The 13917-nt window shown below is 32.8% G+C and overlaps 1 protein-coding gene across 1 annotated transcript in view; it reads right to left on the bottom strand.

Annotated features, from left to right (window-relative positions):
- The window catches only part of LOC140062615 (nucleolar protein 6-like), a 118176-nt gene extending 111197 nt beyond the window's left edge, over window positions 1–6979 (bottom strand). Inside the window, exon 1 of the mRNA XM_072108905.1 lies at window positions 6942–6979. The gene's annotated coding sequence lies outside the window, so the exon portion shown is untranslated. The remainder of the gene's footprint in view (window positions 1–6941) is intronic.
- Window positions 6980–13917: the final 6938 nt, after the last annotated feature.

Here is a 13917-nt window from a genome sequence, read left to right as displayed (position 1 = left end):
TCAGTTACGAATAGGTCAATATCGAGTCGCTTGAGATGACGACTGGCAATCACCCTCCGGACAGGAGAAGGCTGTGGCATAGATACACAGTAGTACAGATAATCAGTGGATGGTCAGATGGTAGTCCATGCTGTATCTTCAATTGACTGCCAATCTAGACTGATATTGTAATACTATACTGTAATTCACTGTCAGATAATCATTAAATTAAACATTTCATATAATAAATAGTAAAGTTTTTGTTTCTAATAGGATGCAATTTGTTCACACCTGTGAAGCATTTACAAGACAGAAAGAAAATACTGCAACTTTACCTACGAAGTAGATTTGTAGATAGAACATAGGCTACGTTGTTGACTTCGTAGGTTCCATTGTTTTGCTTCGTAACCTCAATAAACAACTTTCAATAGTCACGTTCACATAAGATTTTATCGTGCTTTCGTTACGTGATATTGAATATCATGTTAACAGGAAGAGCGTTCACAAAGAATTTAACATCATTCGTGATATTAGTATGCTAATGAGGTGCACTGATGCATGAAAGGCCAAACACACATGTTCGGAGCACACATGGGAAGGGATTGTTGATTTGTTTTTGTAGTGTGGGCCTCTATGTAGTAGCTAGCCAGTAGGCCTAAGATAACAAATAATAATAATAGGCGTTGTCCATGGTTTTTTTGCGGATGAGCCATGGCATCTTTGCTTCAAATATTTTGGGTCAAAAAGTAGGCCTAAGTAGCGAGCGTGAATTAATTTGAAAACAAACTTGGTCTGTCTGTAATTTCACCTCATTTACGCTTACCATTCCAAAGTTGTTATAATTTCGGCAGTAATAAAGAACGTTCATAATCGATGATATTTATTAATTTTACAGAACATAGGTTTCAAAACACATAATTTTAACTATAAAAATCTCATCTTGTTTGAAAATGGTGTTGGCAAGTACACTACAGTACAAAACATTCAATCGTACACTCTCTATTTGCACGATGGATTAAAAGTGGACAAATTTATTTACCAGGCTATACATATTTTTTAGTGCCCCGTCAAATGATACATACATAATGGTCTATTAAATCACACCATACTATCTACGCTCGCGCTAAGGTCAAATTTTTGTTCGCCAAAATGGCGAAAGGTTTTGAAATACATTAGCCAAATTGAAAATCCTTTAGCCAAATTTAAAAAACCATAAAAATTCAAAAAAATGTTTATTAAATAAATAATGCATGTATTTTTTTTATATTTTATTTCTTTTACATTTATATTATTATTAGGTATCCCAATGAACCTGATTTTCGTTACCGGGATTTTAACACGTTCGTGAAATTTCAAAAAGTGACGTGTCTTTGAAGTTAAAAATATACTATTTCTTATGTACCCATGAGAATAAAAATTATATGCCTGGAAAGATCTTGTTTAAGGGATTATTTTTATATATTTATAATCTATGTTTATTAAATATTTTAATAGAAAACGCGAGTTAAAAATGAGGTACAAAAGCCGGCGAGCCGAAATCCGCGCGCTAAAAATAACTTTGGAAAACACCTACCCATTTTCGCACCCGATCGCACGAGGTCCATAATAGGTGGTGGAGTAATTTTTGTTGCATGTTATCAGGCTTTAAATACTCTTTATTTTGATATGTAAATCGGTTATTATTATTATGTACATCCGCCTCAAATGTCAATTTTAACGATAAAAATTGAATTTTTGAGTCTTTCTCATTATCAAAATCTGGCTAATTTAGTATTGAATTAAAGCTAATTTATATTTCTGTTTGATAAAACACATCGTTTTATTTGACTTTGCGTGGACCTCGTGCGAAGAGGCCAACAAGACCAACCCCTGAAAAAAATAATCCCTACCATAAATATCAGTGTTTACCATTTTCCTTACGGGGGATTCAGTTCTCCGCTTATTACTAAATTACCGTCGCCCAGGCAATGTGCATGGTATGCATGTATTAGCGCGTTAATTAATGATTGGATAACCCCCGCAGTGGACTGTTCCATTTTCTGAACTAGTCTTTGCCGCACACGAGGCATGTCGAAAAATGTCACCTCTCATCATGGAATATTTGCTTCGAAACGTCAATTTTACCGATTTATTAAATTATTTAATAATTGGAATATTTATCAATCTATTAGTATTATATAAAACAAGAAAAGTACCGCAGAAATTTAAGAAGCTTTGAATTTGCTATGCAGCGGCCGTAACCCATTCTATGTAGGCGGCCGAAACGCGCTTTGGCCATGGTTGCCGTTGCAGTATACGCTGTTTCTTAGCTATTCAATTTAAAGCGCAACTTTCGGTTAGAATAATCGAAAGGGAAATAAAATTAAACATGTTAACATTATATACTATTGAGGTAATTACTTTGTTAAATTTAAAATTCCCCTTTATAAATAACAGAACAGCCTCGTTTACGGAAGTATTCGTCCACATGTTTCTGTTTACATTTTCTTCTCGAAGTTCATTTTCTACGTCGAAGAATAGGGACTTCCCCTTTTATTCGCTCATCATCACGTCGACGACGGCCGGCCACGAACCAATCACATTAACTGTGTGTCATTAAAACGTCATCGAGGCACGCTCTGCGCATGTTTAAACAGAACTAAAACAATTAACACGGCGATCGTGACGTCGTCACATAAAATGCTGTTGTGGTAAAAAGTGTACCCGAGTCAGAAAGTACCGAAGTGTGGCGAATTCTCGCTCCCATAAGAAGTCACGCCGACCAGGCTAGGCCTAGGCTTGGAAATGTATTTTCGCCAATTTGGCGAACGAGGCGATAATTATTTTCGCCAAATGGAGACTCCAGTCGCCATTGGCGAATTGGCGAGCGGTTAGCGCGAGCGTAGACTATACTACATCGAATATTTTATTAATTACATTACAGTACTTTAATTTTAATGTATTTACTGAAAGAAATTCTTGACAACAATATTTAATATGCATCCATATAGGTCTAGAATAGTTAGTAAGTAGGCCCTACCCCCACAGTTTACGTACAATACATGTTTTACTTCATGGAAAAAAAAATTCGGCCTAAAAATGTACAATGTCTATTTAGGAATTAGTTTTGTTTAAACAATCAGTTTCCCGTCAAGAATATGAAATCATCTACACATGCATCACAACGATATTTTATTATCCATTTCGTGGTTAAAAATCAATAGTTTACAAAATAGTGCATGCATAATAGTGTCAGCCTTTATAAGGTCGTGCATGCCTTTGTGGTGGATCGAGTGTGGGTTAGCTTTTTGAGTCTAGCTTTCGAAATAGTCCTGGCTGTTTCACATTAAAGCCCCATTCCCTACGTTTTTTAGATCTAATTTAAGATCACAAACTATATTTAATGTAAAAATAATACTATATGGTCCTATTGCGATAACTTTTTTCGTCTTTAAACGGTTAAAAATGTGAAAAATAAATCGATTCTAATAATTATAGCGGCCCGCTATAAATCCCAAAATGCACTGCGCGCGGATTGATATTTTTGTTTTTCACCTGTAATTCGCCCACTTTTCGATCGATCGTGAAGCCAAAACAAATGGAAGACTCCTAACTTTTCAGCGAAAATACCGGGTTTTCCCCAATTTGTATCAACGGAGTCTGGCAAAAATAGAAAGACAATTAATGCAGCAACTATACAACGTCAGGCTAGGTATATAGCTAGCGTACGATGTTCGTACGTTATCGATGTTTACCAGCTAGGCCTACAAAACTAAGCCTAGCTAGGCTAGGCCTAAGACCGTCCACGAGAGGTCGATCGCCGCGAGCTACTTAGGTAGTGCATTGTTTCTCACTTTTTTTCATAATTTACCATAAAACGTACATTTAAGACAAGGAATGACATGGTTTAATGTTTTTAAAGTGATATATATGTATTATTTTCCAAAAAACGTCCAAAATTGCAGGGAAGGGGTCTTTAACTTCTGGATCGTTCTCCTGATTTCGATATTTCATTCTTTAATCGTCTAACTAACTTGATGTATGATATAGTGCGTTAAACCCAAGCAATTTAACAATCAAAACAAAAACAACTTGTTGAAGTTGACGGTCAAAGAAATCAAAACAACAACAATGGTGACTTCTTCCGGTGGGTGGCCGATGACGCAGTAAATAACCAAGCGCTGATTGGTTGAATTTTGTCTCTGCATATAACGGTGTCTAATATATCCTGATAACTTCGCAAGAGCATGATTATGATAGGCTCTACGAGAGCACGTTAGCCGGAATTAACGTGATATTCTAGATCACGTTAACGACTTCCTGCAGGTTCATATAGAACATCATGATAATTTCTGAATGTGAACCTAACCTAGCTGAACAAAATATGGTTTATGATTTTTAAAACTGTTTAAAAATAAAATATATGTACGAACTCATGTCGTCGTCGTTTTGATATGTACAGCGGGTTCTTTATAAAACCACTCTCTGCAGTATAAAAATAAAAACAGAAAATAAAACATACAATTGATTCCTGGCAATTTTCTGATTCTAAAATGGCCGCAATTGGATCAAAGTGTTCGAGGAAAAGGAGCTGTTTTGAAAGGCATTTTTTATTGTGATAAAGGTAATTTAACGGTCGCTAAATCATGGGAACATGTATTGTTACATAATGGCCCAAAATTGTATGATGTGGGTATGAGAAAGAATTTAGGTGAGAAATTGAAGATATATAACAGTGTGGTGCGAAACTGTAGTAGCCTAGCTAGGCCTAGATAGATACGTTTGGTTTTATTTAGGCTTAGCCTAGGCCTAGTTTTTGTTGAAATTCATCGTTTTTAACATAAAATCGGACCACATAAAAGTTAGGTTTCATAATTAATTAACAATTATCTACTCTCGTTTGGCAGGCATAGGTATTTGCAACATGTTTTGGTCTCGTTTGTTTCAGTTTGGTGTTTAGTACTAGACTAGTAGGACCGGTCCTACTAAACACCACCAGATACCACCAGATACCACCAGAGCAACAAATCCTAACACCAGAGAGCAGCCACCTGTTTGGAATGTATTATTAATGGTATATTACAAATTTCAAGGTTCAATTCTTTCAGAAACCGATAAAATCAAAGTTAAAAGTGAATTTCTCGCCGTCGCCTTTCCAGAATCGAATGCGTTCAACTTCGTAACACTCAGTAACGAAACGAACGCGTTCGTCCGTGTCTATTGTATTTGGCGGTCAACTATGAGGTGCTACCGATGCATTTATTTGGTCAAATAAATCACTATAACAGTTCAAAATAAATAACGCGTTTGTTACTCGGTCAACTGCTCTCACAGCATTTATTTGGTCAAATAAAATCAGAAATTCTTTTTGTACACTATAATAACATTTAAAAGTAAATAAAACTTAAAGCAACTATATTCTTTGGTTGATATTTTGTTCGTCCTTTTTTAATGAAACCATACTATTGTCTACGGTCATTCCAGTAATCCGACAATCCTTTCTGTCAGTGATGGTATTCTGTTTAATAAATATTGGTACAAAAAAATACACCAATCGATTGCGCAATTTCTTTCATTACGGCCGGTTATTTAGTTTTTATCATGTTTCGTATGGCAAAAACGATACGATAACTTAACAAAACATACAATAAAAGTAAACGTGGAAGTTTATCATACAAAAGGGGTAAAATGGCTTGTTGGTTTCACGATCCTTTATCTTGTCAATCAGGTCGGCTACTTTTAATGTTTTAGTTGCTAATTTCAATATATTATTAGAATTTTTCTTCCAATCAAACGGCAACCATGTGTTTGATTTCGGCGGCAAAATAGCGTATTTTAACAAAATCAGGATTTTCTTTAAAGATTCTTTCCTTTAGTAGGCCTAAATCGACATTTTTTGGAAGTCATGTTTGTCTTCGCATCCAAATAAACCTTGGTTTGAAAAAATAACCTTCATTAATTCTGTGCGTAATATTCTTTTGTATTTTTGTACCAAGAAGATGTCTTTGTACAATTTCTCCAGAATGCGTAAACGAATTTTAAATAATAATCGACTTTCGGAAGAATAATTACATGAATTGAAAATCGAAAATGATAACATTTGGATTGTTTTGAATAAATACTTTGGGTACAATTTTATATGATCAAATCACACACGCATTGTTGAACAGAATACCATCACGGACAGATGGCGTGTCGGATTTACTGAAATGACCGTACTTATAGTAAATTCTATGGTTTCATTAAAAAAAAAGACTATTTTCGATGTCATCTTGTTTAAATTTGTTATCTAAAGTAATTTTTATTAAGATTTTAACCAGCATGTTAGTGGCGATGATTCGATGTTTGTCTGGAATGAAATGAATAATAAATGTTAGTGCACACAGAATTTATTTGACCAAATAAATGCATCGGTAGTGCCTCACAGTTGACCGCTGAATACAATATACAATAGACACGGATGAACGCGTTCGTTTCGTTACTGTTTCGAAGTTCGAACGCATTTGATTCTGGTAAGGCGACAGCGAGAAATTCACTTTTAACTTTAATTTTATCAGTTTCTGAAAGAAATAAGCTATGAAATTTGTAATATACCATTAATAATACATTCCAAACAGGTGGCTGCTCTCTGGTGGTAGGATTTGTTGCTCTGGTAGGTATTTGGTGGTATCTGGTGGTGTTTAGTAGGACCCTAGTAGGACCAAAAGCTTTCTTATCCACCTAACGAGTTGGGAAAGGCCTCGTGCTACATATGCCTAATGCTATGCTAGGCTAAGTAGGCCTAGGCTAGGCCTCTAGGCCTCAGTCTAGGCGTAGGCCTATATAAAAGTGTGTGGTGGGGGCCTACAGCTTTAAAGTAACGACTATTCAACTCAAATGTAATACAATTATGATATACACTTAAAATAAAATATTCTAACATATAAATATTAATTGTCAATTCATGTTATTTTAAAGAGTTTAATAAAATAAAATAAAAATACCTATTTGTACACATGCCAAGTGTATCGCCACATGTGAGCATTAACCAGTGATATGTAATAGCCGCAGGCTGGATGGCAATCTTTTAATGTTATCGCATTTCAAAAGTGATTCTCCGTAGAGAGGGAAAAATGGCGACTGCAATCGACCAATCAGATATGCCCTACGCTGTACGCACTGCTACTGTTTTTTTAGCCTATATCTGCGTGAGAACGGTACGCAGCGCAATCATTGAGTGTATAATAAACGCGAACGCATTCTACATGATCCTCGTATAAAAAGAAATTATTCATTCTATTGCGGTTAACAATAATTATTATTATTATTATTTCATTTTATAAAAACTTCACTGTGCTTTGACAAGAATATGTGTTCTTATGTGGTCTTAATGTAATATATATATTAGATTATTATTTTTTATATTAAATAATGTTTTTGAACACATTTACGGCCACCATATTGTTGGTTCCTCTCCTGTTGGAATCACTTTTCAGTCTAGCGTACGCCCTCTAGTGTTCTTATTACATCTCTCTGGCGCATCAACAAAAAGATAGTGAAGTAAATCCAGAGGTATATATTTATATTAGTAGATAAAGTAACTGTTTTAGATGATAATCTTTATGATTCGTTTTGTGATGACATTGAGAGATGTTGGATTCGTGTTAAAATTTGTGATAAATTGCTTAATATTGCTGTGGTATATTTTCCAGTAGAGGGGTCTAATCCTGACCTTGCTGATGAACTATATAACCAACTACTCTCTGAAATAATTCAAATTGAAAATGAAGTTGAAAATTGTGACCCACTTATCTTAATTGTAGGCGATTTTAATGGCAGAATAGGTAATAATGTAAGTAATGGTGATCCCATAATTAATTCTAATGGGGAGCGTTTGATAAATTTTAGTATTGACACAGGGCTAAATATTCTAAACTGCTCACAAAAATGTTTTGGAAAGATAACTTGGTTTAGACACCCACACTCAAGCTGCATTGATTATGTGCTTTCCTCGTGTAGTGTCGATAAATTTATACATAAAATGGTCATCGATGAGGAAAGAAACTACCACATGGGTAGTGACCATAATGTGCTACTAGCCTATCTTAAAGTTGAATATAATACTAATGTAAAAAATTCGAATGATAATAAACGACAAGTTTGGAATATTAAAAGCGATCAAGACTGGTCTGCTTACAAAAATTCAATTATTGATAAATTTGACAACATTTGGTTTAATAATAACCTTGAGGATATTAGTGATATAAATTATGGTTGGGAAAAATGGAAAGATACTCTTATTTCAGTTACTAATAATACAATTGGCTTTAAGGATGTTAAAAGCAAAAGTAAACAATGGTGGGATAAGACAATAGACACTGCCATTCAAGAACGTAAACGTGCTTGTAAGGAGCATCGTGCATGGTCTAAACATAATAGGGCAGATCTTGATAAGGGGGATGCTTTATGGAAGGATTATAAAATGAAAAAAACTCAAGCGAAAAATGTAATAAAAAATAAAATGATGCAATTGAAAGTTGACAAAAGTGTTGCCATAGCGAAAGCAGGTGGTCAGAGTTCTAAAGACTTTTGGAACGAATTAAGGGGGCCTAAGAAGGTAATTGTTCCTTCTAACCTAAAAATTCCCGACTCTACACAAGTTACCTCAGACAAACAGGTTATGGCTAACTTGATTAAAATTTATTGGAGTAACTTGGGTAATCAAACTGGTGTCAATACTTATAATGATATAGTTATCAATAGTCATGTTTCTGATATTAGGGAAAATTATATAAATTATGTTAATGATGATCCACAAAAAGTACTGGATGATATAAGAATTTCATTTGAAGATGTTAAAAGTTCAATACTTCGTTCTAAAAACAATAAAGCACCTGGTGTTGATGGCATCACTAACGAATTGTTAAAGAACGGAGGTGACTGCCTTATTAGGTCACTTACATATCTTTTTAACTATTTTGTTAAATCAGAGAAAATTCCCACCGAGTGGAATAAAGGGATCATTATACCTATCCATAAAAAAGGTAGCAAGAACGATTTAAATAACTATAGAGGTATCACATTATCATCATGTGTTGCTAAAATTTTCAATCGTATTATTTGTGATCGTATCTCAGAATTTCTTGAGAGTAATAGTATTCTTACGGAAATCCAGGGAGGCTTTAGGAAAAATCATAGATGTGAGGACCACATATTTACACTTAAAAGCATATTGGCTACGCGAAATGCGGAAAATAAGTTAACATACTTAGCCTTCCTGGATTTCCGTAAGGCTTTTGACACGGTTTGGCGTAATGGCCTTTTGTCAATAGCATGGAATACTGGTAAAGTCTGGAAAATTATTGATAAACTTTATACAAACGTCAAATGTAATGTTAAGTTTGGTGATATTGTAACTGATTATTTTGATGTCGATGAAGGGGTTAAGCAAGGCTGCGTATTATCACCGACCTTATTCTGTATTTTTATAAATGAACTCTCCAAAATGTTATATAATGAAAATGTCGGATGTCATACTTTAGGCACAAAAATTAGCTGTCTTTTTTGGGCTGACGACGTTGTCTTGATTGCTAAAGATGAAAATGATCTGGAGAAAATGTTATCTATCGCTGGAATTTTCTCCAAAAAATGGAAACTTAACTTTAATTATGACAAATCAAATGTTGTGGTTGTTGGTAAACGTACTAATAAAACTAAACAATGGCCTCTTGTAAACCACTTCATCAAAGAAGTAGATTGTTACAAATACTTGGGAGTGAATATTTCAAGAAACTTCTCCGAAAGTATACATGTTAATGATGTAGTTAGAAAAGGAAATAGATTAATTGGATATATCAAGTCCATTTTTAATGATTTTAATAGGATTTATTTTGGTAATATCTTGTGGAAAACTATAGCACTACCTTCAATTAACTATGCATGTGCAATATCAGCTTATAGTGCCAGTGATTACAAAAAAAATCGAAAACATTCAGCTACAAATGGCTAAAACACTACTAAAAGCACCGAGGAACACGCCATCATTGGCTCTGTTGGGTGACTTAGGATGGGATAGCATTGAAAATACCCATAATGAAATAAAAATTAAATATTTTGACAGGCTTATCAACTTAGAAGCCCATCGTTGGCCAAAGCTGCTGTTGCATGCATTATTTACCTTGCATGACAATAATGTTAATATAAAATGGCGATGGTTAAACTCAATTAAAAGTATTCTGAATAATACTGGATTTAATCATGTATTTTCAAATAACATACCTATAGATTCAGCATGGTTTAAATCTTTTAAGTGTGTTAATCGTCAAATGTATGAATTGGATTGGTTTAATAAAAGCTGTACCAAACCATCATTATCACTTTATGTTAAATTTAAAAAAATGCCTGAGTTAGAAAATTATCTTACTGTTAAAACTGATTTTCATGGTGCTCAATTGAAATTTAAGGCAAGGTCAAATACTCTTCAACTTGAAAGTAGATTAAGTAAATGGGATATGAATAATACTGGTAATTGTATGTTATGTAAGGATGAACCTGAAGATTTATATCATTTTATGTTAAATTGTAAAGTACTACAAGAAGTGCGAATTTCAGAATTTGAATGCTTGGAACAAAACCTTAATGATTCTGGTCTTTCAGATCTATGGAATTCACTCCAGTTAAATAATTCAGAGGTTATCTTAATGATTATACTTGGTGGTGATTGTTCTGTTCTCATTCCAACAATGTCGATTAATATGGTAAACAAAGCCCATGACATTCTTGATAAATTCTGCAAATCATATCTTAAGAAAGCATGGGCCTTTAGACAACGTATAAAGTCTAACATTATCGAATGATTTTTTTTAATTTTTTTATTGTATGTAAGTTGGTTTAGTTATCTTAATTCTGTTTACAGTCATCAAATAATTCACCACAGCTGAAATAATTTAATCTATGCTTTCCTGTTTATTGATGTCCCTAATTTGGGTTCCTATTGTTCCTTATTATTTTTGCTGGTAGACACTGTGTATCAAGAATGTGTATATCTTAACATAGATTCTAAGTACTGTATATTCATTTGTTCATATACTAATTGATATGCTAATTTAGTGTCCAAGCTTATGTATGTGGGTTGCATTTAATTGGTTTTAGTATTACAGTTTATTTTTAATTTGGTTTTATCGAACTTCCGTTTTATCTGAGTATTATCTGTTTTAATCTAGTTTATCTTTATTTTTATACTCATATTTTTTATATTGTATGTTTAATTGTTTTAAGGATGCACCATTATTATGTGTGCCGCTGTTCAAAAAGCGTTTTCCAAATAAATTATTATTATTATTATAGTATAGAGGTCATTTCGACAATCGAGCATTCTCTACTTCTACGGAGCGCCATTTATGCCTTTATTTACTTCCGAAATAGAAATAGTACTACGGTAACTGGTTCAGTGGACCAAATTTAGCACCAGTGGAGCACACTGATATAAAATAGAAATAAGTCACTAAATTAATATCTATCGTATGTTAATACATTGTGCTCAAGTGGACCCAATTTGGTACCAGTGAAGCACATTGATATAAAATAGAAATAAGTCACTGAATGTTAATCTTTTCGTATTTTAATACACTGTGCTCAAGTGGACCCAATTTGGCGTCAGTGGAGCACAGTGATATAAAATAGAAATAAGTCACTGAATTGTAATATCTTTTCGTATTTGAATACAATGTACTCAAGTGTACCCAATTTGGCACCAATGGGATCATAGGGAAATAGTCAAAAAAATACTTCTGGAATTCAAAAATATTTCAAACTTGGTATGTTCAATATCGGTTACTCCATCCGTAATGCATTGATTGTATTTGTTGTAAATATTCTTTATTCTGTCAAGTACAAGCGAAAATTAGGTTCACAGTGGTTTAAAACATGCTGTATAAAAACGCTATGATATAAACTTACAGGAAAACCATGTTACGTTATTGTAAAAAATGTGCAAAATGCTAATTAATTAGATAAATGATATCAAATTATTGTATATCATACAGTTATAGATTTAAATAATAATTACCTTGATTTTTATTGTTTATTAATTTCTTCTGTAATTTATCATTGTATAGAAAAAATGTAGTGCAGAGTAAAAGAACCATGTCAAGATTATTATACTGCAAATACTGCAGTAACTACACTTTTATCCAATAATTTGTTTGGTTAATCATACACATTAACTTTTAACCTAAACATAAACCAACATTGAAACAAACTGAAAGCATGTATTACTGCAGTAAACAAAATGTAGTTACTGCAGTAGAATAATTCCGACATGATCCCTAAGAAGTGTGATTGTTTAAACTATTTTTATTCAAAGATGATCAAAGATGATGGTATCTAAACATTATAGTATATATAACTATTTTTTGTGTAGTTTTTTTTAAGTCGCCTCTATTTTACTTATTCAGGATGGATATAGTATTATCATACTACATGTATAAACATTTAGTACTACAAACAATACTGATTTCAATATGGTACTATATAAAAGAATCATTACAAAATATGATTTATAATTTTTCTTTCGGTAATAAAAAAAAGTGAAATAGATTAAATCAATATATTTTATAACAAAATTATATATGACGTATAAATGCATACACATTATGTTGACCATATTTTAGAAAATAATATATATAGCGCTTATTAAATAATATGAAATTATACTTTAAAGATGTATTTTCCCATAAAAACATGAACAATGAAAATTACTAAAATCAAACTTTCCGTAGAAAGAAAAACTCCAAAAATGTTTTCACTTATAAAAAGACAAAAAAAACGGTTAAATTCAACCAAAACCTGGCAACCAATTTGACTATTTCTGCTTTAAATGTTTTCAACTAAATTTTTTTTTTTTTAGTATTAAAAACAAATTTCAGGGAGACAATATATCTTTAAATAATACGGTACTTTAACTTCAATCTTTAGATTAGATTGTCACTGTCATAGTCGATTGAAATAGTAAAGTACAAGTAACGATACACCACTACGACGTTTATATTTTTTGTAATTATTAATTAATGCAAACATTGAGAAGCAACTGTCAGTAATAAAGTTTATTTGTATATTACGTGTTTATATATCTAACAGTAGAGCCTACCCATAATCACAGTAATAAAGTTTATTTGTATATATTTTTTTACATCTAACAGTATTCACAGTAAGAAATGTTTGTATATATTTTTTCACGCTGCTGCTCTAGCCCGCTACGTCCCATTAGGACTACTCAATCAGAAGCTAAAGCAAGCAGCAGTTATAGTTCTAAGGACAGACAGTTTTGTGAAAATGGAAACTCCACTATGATTTATTGATTCCAGCTGCTACAGTAGACCCAAAAAACGGCTGGGAAAGAGTCTATTAGGACATGTCATGCTAAAATTACAAATCCCTAAGCATTTCTGGTATATTCACTGTCAGATATTCATTGAATTATTATCGAAACAGTCCATTAAAGTTTGTGTTTGTAATAGGATACTTCACAATTGAAATATCTAGGGTGATGAAGTGACCCCCAGATTTGACCTTAGCAATAAAATTAACTAAAGTGACAGAAATTGAGTATTCACTTCTGTAACAAAAAAATAATATTTATTCACATATAAAAAAAGAAAAGAAACCCAAAAACCATTGTCTGACAGACAATTTAAGTATTTGTTGCTTTAAATTACATTTTTTTCAGGTAAAATAACTTATGTGACAATAAAATGACACATTCAAAAACATTTGAAATAAAAAATATTTTTCAATAAGCGAGCAGCGTTTTTTGTAAGAAATATTTCTTGTTTACATCTATTCACAGTAAGAAATGTTCGATTCAAATGACGACCAAAAATGGTTAATAGGTATTTGCAGTACTGTATTGTCAAAGTATTGCAAGTTTATTCTCCAAGGGCTCATAAATTTACCTACTTGTGTTAAACCAAACTGGCAGAC

This window comes from Antedon mediterranea, chromosome 11 (genome assembly GCF_964355755.1).
Source record: "Antedon mediterranea chromosome 11, ecAntMedi1.1, whole genome shotgun sequence".
NCBI lineage: Eukaryota > Metazoa > Echinodermata > Crinoidea > Comatulida > Antedonidae > Antedon > Antedon mediterranea.
Note: the sequence above shows the minus strand (reverse complement) of the source record. Positions and strands in the feature narration are given on the sequence as shown.